This window comes from Pinus tabuliformis, chromosome 8 (assembly GCF_031772625.1).
Source record: "Pinus tabuliformis cultivar Carrire ecotype Pingquan chromosome 8, CPIR1, whole genome shotgun sequence".
NCBI lineage: Eukaryota > Viridiplantae > Streptophyta > Pinopsida > Pinales > Pinaceae > Pinus > Pinus tabuliformis.
The window spans coordinates 419,336,645-419,343,524 of NC_142294.1; positions in this window are offsets into that span (position 1 = coordinate 419,336,645).

Genomic DNA, 6,880 nt, shown 5'->3' on the forward strand with positions numbered 1-6,880 from the left:
CCACGACCTTGTCCATTTGTTGTTGTCTTGCGGAGGAGCCCTGTCTCGAGGTTGTGGATGTGGCCACAATATTCCTCTTGCTCTGAAGGTGAATCATGAGGAAGAAAAATTTCCCAGTCTGGGAAATGATCTTACAGCATTTTTTAGCACAGATAAAAGAAAAGGTGGTAGGCGGCACTACCTCTAATATCATATACAATTTCTAACCAAAGTAATAATAATAGAACAAGGTCTAGATTCATATACAACATGACGCTTCCATAGGTATGATTGACCTAATAAAACATCATAGAATTCTAGAGGGTAACATCGCGCAATACCTCATCTGCAAAGGACTTGATGCTATAAGGTAGGCAACACTGCTAGTTGACACAAAGATCTTGCCATTGGTGGAGCCACCCGATGGTGTACAGTTGTGAGTGTGACATTGTTGGTAGCTTCAATCTCTTAATGACCTTGACTGATATCAAGTTCTTTTGGCTCCTGTTGTCAATGATCAACCACATCGGTGAACCATTTACCCACATTTGTGAGTGGAATATGCGCTCCCCCTCCTCTAGATCCACAGATTCTACCTTTTGGAGCTTGGTGGCGGCTACTGTCGCAGTGGGTTCGGCCTCAATGATATGATTTCCCTTCTTTGGTTCTGGCTCAAAATCAGAGCATGCATCTATCTCTGAGTCTTTTATCTCGGCCACCAGTGCCTACTTCACACGACTTTATTTTGTGTTGGGAGTGGGATTTTTATGGAACTCACACCACTTGTTGGTGTCTTTCTTTGCCTTTGCATTACTCGTGGCTTGTGACTTCGAGGAGTTTTCCTGGGGGGTCATGGCCTGACTTTTCCCTTTGCTTTGTGTCTTGGTGGTGCCTTTTTTCTGCTTCGGGTTCGTAGATTCAAAGTCTCACTTCTTCTTCTTGACTTTTTTCTCAATATTGGCAACATATCAGTATGTTGCACCAAGTGAGGAGATGTCCAGGAACTCCATTTCCTCCTGAATGTATTTTTGAAAACAACTGTGTTACTGGAGTACCAGATGTTTCTCATAATATTTAATACCCAAATTTGTGTGCAAGGTTTGGAAAATATTTTTTAGCTCATGCACATCTTGATCCCTTTATTGTCGCATCATGGTCCATTGTATGTACTTGTCCTCATAGCTCCCCACGGGGTAATACTGTTACTTATTGGCATCTGGGAAATAATTCCAAGTTGGTGCGGTTAAAAACAATTATGGTTCTATCGCGTCCCTCTGGTTCACAGTAAGTGTCCCACCAGTCCTTGACATGGGGTGCGTCTTTGAGGAGTGCAAAAGTAATATTTTCCCGATTGGAAAAATCATGAACTGAAAAATATCCTTCCAATAGGGTTAACCATCTATCTACGATGTATGCATCTATCTTGACTTCAAATATGGGAATGTCAAAGTTTACTTATACCTTGAAGGGATTGGCACCTCTAGAGTGGTTGTCGAATGAAGATGTGTCACCTGTGGACATCCGCCGAAGGATTTGGGCAAAGTTGTCCATCATTGCATTCATTTTTTTCTCAAGGGCTTCTTCGAGTAATATTTTGAAAGGATCTCCTGCTCCCTCGTCTTTCTTTTCTTCTGTCATGGGAGGTCATCGGGGTTTGCGAGGACGATCTTCCACAGGTTCAACCAGTTCGAGGCCTAACTCCTTATACCTTGACCTCGTTGGGGACACGCAAAGAAAAACATAGAAAGAGCACACTGCTTTGATACCACTGATATAGACTTATGCAGGAATGAAACAAAATATAGATATAAACATAAATAAAGATATGCAGCATAAATAAATCTTCATTTCATTAATATCAAAGAACTGAAATATGCTTACATACAGAATGGAAATAAACTAGCTCGGGCGATGGTAGCTTATCTCTGAGAAACGATGTGGCAGATACATGCCTCTGAACTATGTTATAATGAGGCTCGAAGGCATATTTATTATTGAGAAACAATGGAAAACCCTAAATATCGAAAAACCTAATCCTAGGTGATGAAGTGCCAAAATTGTGGGCCCTGTTGGGGTAAATTGGTACATCAACTTCACAGGGTTGTAACTTTGGCATACGATCTCCGTTTGATGTGCACGATACCTCATTAGAGAGATATATCCAAGGAATACAAATTTCAACCGTAAACATTAATTAGAGACACTTGTCTTCCTGTTTTCCAAAAAACTGTCATTTAGGGCCTCAAAATGGCTGTGGAAGTTCAGGACTTGAAAAACTGCCAAAAATAGTAAATTGTGCTAGAATTAAGGAAACTGAAAGAAATAGTGGTGGGGGTCCAAGTGGAATAGGCGGGTGGCCACCAATATCCACCTAGATCACAATCATAGGGAGGTACTATTAGAATTGAAAGAAATGCTCTAACCATGACATCTTCATGTACAATCCCTTGTATGTCACAAATAGCCATGAATTAATCCATGTGTTTGTTTGGATTCATAATATCATCCACATTGAATACTGGTAAGACTCCAAGGGGTATAGTAGGAACGAGATTTTCAACTTGAAAAACAAGAGGTGGTGGGCTCCAGTATTGTAGCAATAATGCTACAACTCCTGGAGCTTCCTATCTCTAATTTTATCAACCCGGTAGTTCGTACAAACTTGGAAGCGACGGTGCTGTATGCACAAGTACTAGCTCTTGTCGCAGTTGTCACTTGGTCAGCTGGCACAAGTCCGCTAGGGCTCAAGCCAACTTCTATATGCTCACAGAAGAAGCTTTATGAATGATGGACGAAAGCTAACTCAAAGGAGACTAGTCTAATTGCAGAAAGAAACTGAAAGCCAATAAAGTATGAAAACCCTAGTAAACCCTAATTTGACTAGCTAGACCCTTACAATGCAAAACTGTGAATGAAACTACTACCACTAATGCCATTAATTGTAGTGAGCTGAAATACATGCATCTAAGCTACTTGCATCTGAAAAGACATGTTTTTGTATTTTTTCATTAAGTGGTTGGATTTATTGTGATGATGCTTTTGATTAGGGTTTGGTTGTGCAGGAGCGGTTTGAATGGAAGGAAAGCATGGGCAAGGTCAGGATGGCTAGGGGAGGTCCCAAAGGGTCTCTAGCATCAGTCCACAGAAGTCTACCACGTTCGGATGCTCAACAACCGAGTTTGCAGGCTTCTACAGGAAGTCTGTGCAATTCTACAGGATGTTTGGCCGTGGCAGTTTTGGGAGATGGTGGAGTGTTGGAGTGGTGTGGGAGGATAGGTGAGATGGAGATGGAGCTGGTGATGGCTCAGGAGCAGAGAAATCAGATGGAGGAAGAGTGCATGCAGTGGGTTGATGGATGGAAGGATGGGATCAACAAAAGTTTAAGTAGATGAAGCTAAGTGAATAATGGATGAGTTGGAGAGTAAATGAGCTGGACAGAGGCCGAGTAGGTGGATTGAGGAGAGATCAAGAAGAAGAAGAAGGAAGTGGAATGATATGGAGCAGCATAAATGAAACAAATGACTTATGTCTTGTACCAAAAACGAGAATTTATTAACCTATGATACCCGTGCCATTAAACCTATGAACAACAATGTAAAACCGAGAAAAGAAACCGTGCATGGAATGGAAAATGTAGAAGTATGGTTCAATATCAACAGTGCATGGATGGATCTTCAATGACTATGTTGCAGCTTGTATGGAAGTAAAAGACTGTGTTTCTTTTTGGTGGTTGATATGGACTGCACTCCAATCCCTAAACAGAGATGGCAGTGATCTCTAACAACCTTTTTCTTGGAGCTCCTGTGTATTACAAACCTCCTATCGAATCTAAGCAACTGAAAGCAAAGTAACCATAAGCTAATCCTACTGAATCACATGAAAAAGACTAAATCAGCAGACTGTATTTTCAAAATGCATGCCAAAACAAAGAAACAAAGTGCTGAAAAAGAAAGACAATAGCAATACAAAGAAGAGGAGGTCTATTTCTCTCAGGTTGGGCCCTAACCTGAGAGCTATAGCTCCCTTAAAAACTCAGAAGTAGATCCAAATCTGCTTGCCTTTATTCATAATCAAAAATCTAATGTCATGCCAAAACTGGCTTACAAATCGAATTACAACATGACTACCTACTGGCCAACTACTAGCTACAAAAATTGACTAACCACTAGCTACAAAATGACTACCAACTAGCTCCCCAAAATGACTAACTGAAATGAGGTCTTGAGCCCTCTTATTTATACAATTTGAGGACCCAACAGTCCTCCTAAAATTTAGGGACTTGGCTGCCCAAGACTTGTAGTTAACAGTAGTCCAACTTGACTTGCTTGGCTGCCCTTGAGCTGATTGATTCGGTGGCCCTTGAACTCCGAGCTGATGGTGGATAATTCGAGGTAAGGGCCCATAAATGAGGGGGACACCTTCCTACAAATCCTCTAGCTTGTTCTCCCACGAATTTGGCTGCCAAGTGCTCATTAAGACCTTCAATTTTGTCTCCAAGTTGACCAAAAAGGCTACACAAAGCACCCATTAGACTTGTTGGCATAATGACTAACCAAATTCACTCTATTAACATAAAAATAATCAAAAACATGCAATAAACAAATGAGAATGGTGGACTAAGCCAAATTAGGAGGTTGAATGAGCCCAAATAATTGTACATTTTTGGGGCTCATCAAGAGGACATACCCTTCTTTATCTCTGATTCTTTGGATTGTTACCCTCTCGCCTTTTTTCCCATCTTTGTTCTTGGTCTAGCATCTCTTCTTTTTCTAGTGAAAAGAAAATATAGGCATGCCCTGTTCTCAAGGGGTTAATAGGGGGGAAGAAGCCCTATTATGTGGGAGTTCAAGGGGTAGCACCCCTAGAAAAGTTTTTGGCTAGTTTTTTGCATATGTTTTGTTAATTTTTTGCACAAGTTTTTTGCTTTTAGCAATTTTGTGGTGCATGGTGATTCAACCCATGGTTTTGTAATTTTGATTAAGTAACTATGGTTATTTTCTAATTTAGGGTAAATGCGTTAATGGTGTATTGATGCCATGAGATATGCATATTGTGTTATAATATTCTAAAGCAGAAGATACTAAAAGAAATATTTCTAGTTTTGGTTTGGGTTTCCAAGGTTAAAAAAATTGTGTTAATGTATGTGTGTGCCATTGCATCTTTTATGTTTTTTATTAAAAATATATTTGCACGAATTAATTGTACAAGGTTGAAACCTACATTTTTTCAAGTATAACCCATTGTGTGGGTTCTTAAGAAGTTCATCATTAGGATCAATAAGTGAAAATTCCCCCTTTTCCAGACAATGTTTGATTACATAAGGGCCTTGACATCATGATTCATATTTTCTTCAACCAAGGTTGGCATGGGATTGATCATATACTAAGACTAGATCACCTTTAGGAAATGATAAAGGTGAAAATGGTGATTGTAATTAGTTTTGGAACATTTTTTTGAGGTCTCATTATGCTTTAAGGTGGCATGGATGCCCTTGTCAACCTGCTCTAACAGGACAAGTTATTACTTAAGATAAAGGTGTCTAGTAAAAGTTTAATGATTAAATGAAGGGATGGTATCTCACACTTGGCAGGTAAATTTTCCTCTATTCCAAGTTAGAGATAGAAAGGTATCAACCTAGTCACATTCTTAACCATGTCATATAGGCCCATAAGGAAAGGAATAACATAAGATACCAATTAAATCTATGCATATCAATCATCCACCAGAGCATGATTCTAAGAATTTTATTGACATCTCAACTTGTTCCCCCCCCCATGGATAATAGGGTGATGAAAATTGGTGCTCAATTTGTAAATGCATAAATGACATGCACTAAACTACATCCTCAAAATGTGTGACATCATAAGAGATTGATTTCGTTGAGACACTAAATCAAGTGATTACATGGTTAAGGAAAGATATAATGATTGTAACTTCCATGCTATTAAATCTTGGCTTCAACCCATTTAGTAAAATATTCAATGACCATAACAATGTAGTACTTATGAATGTTGACAAACATAGGTTTTCACTCTATAAAAGGAACCCCCCACTTTCATAGAGGGCCAATGGAAATCGCAATGTGAAAAGGGATTGGTGGAACCTCTACCTTAAGGAAAAAACTCAATAATTGTGACAACACTTAACTACTTGGATGTAGTTAGATAACAATATAGGCCAAAAATAACTAACCCTAATGGTATTTTAGGCAATATCCATCTTAGAAAGTTAGCCACCATGAGCAACTCTATGACAATCATTGAGGACCTACTCAATCTCATTAAGAGTGAGGCAACAATGCCAAATAATGTTAACCCATTGCCCATAGTAGACATTGTTAACGAGGAGATATTGAGGAGCTTAACATTTATTGGGACTTCAATCATCGTGTAATATATAAAGATTGAATTTTTGAGTGCATAGGTAGATGATGATATCACCATTCCAAGGATCATCTATCAAAATAGTGAAAAAATGTTCATGATATTATCATTGAGAGGAGTAGCTACACTTGTTTGCAAGTCAGAGGTAAACTTAGTCAAGGCCAAGGGTTTATTACAATTGGGAGTAATGAATTTGAGATCAAACTCTTGGAGTGTTGTTGGAATTTGATGGAGACCAAGGTTCTCATAAAGTACAAATAAACACTCCACTATAGTTTAGATGTAGTGGCATATTCAATCTTTTCATGAGGAAGAAGATCTCACATAAAGCAAAATGAAGAATTTGAATATAAAGGGAGAAAAACTAGGATCCCTGCAACACTATTAGATTACTTTACGAAAGTGAATTTAGTGTATATTATGCATAACACAACACTAATCATGACAACAATGGGATTAAAAGGTTACAACATCTAATAACAACCATGCATCATTCAATGATTTAAAAATTGATACAA